Here is a 570-nt window from a genome sequence, read left to right on the forward strand (position 1 = left end):
TAGCCCTCCCCAACAGAGAGGTCAGCCAGGGCACCAGGGGCTGGAGGGTCCCCAGGCTTGCCACCTCCCTGCTCTCCAGGAAGGGCCACTGGCCCTGAGCACAGTGACCCTCAGAAGCCAGGGGTACCCTTTTCCCAGGAAGCGCGGGTGAATGGGGCAGGGACCTGGGCTACTGAGTGACTGAGTAGCCAGGGGGAGCACCTGGGGCTCCCCTTGGCATTCTCCAGGCAGAAAGCGGGGTCCCTGAACGGCTGGGTTGTCGCATTTACTTCCTCCATCTCCCCTGCAGGGCGCCTCCAGCCAGGACCCTTGCCAGCGGCCTGCAGCCCCAGCACCCCGCACCCCGGCCTGTGATCCACAAGCCGCCCCAGGCCCTGCAGCCACAGAGGGGCGCCAGTCTGCCCCCTGCCGCGGGTCAGCCTCTCCGGAGTGGTCCCCGTCGACACTTGGGCCCCCCAAGGCCCAGAGCCCAGCTCTTGCGGGCGGGCTGTGTGCTGAGCACCTGCCAGGTGCAGAACCTCAGCTACCGCCTGTGGCAGCTGGTGGCATCGGCCGGCCCCCGGGACCCGG

The sequence above is a fragment of the Myotis davidii genome, unplaced genomic scaffold, assembly GCF_000327345.1.
Source record: "Myotis davidii unplaced genomic scaffold, ASM32734v1 scaffold845, whole genome shotgun sequence".
Lineage (NCBI taxonomy): Eukaryota > Metazoa > Chordata > Mammalia > Chiroptera > Vespertilionidae > Myotis > Myotis davidii.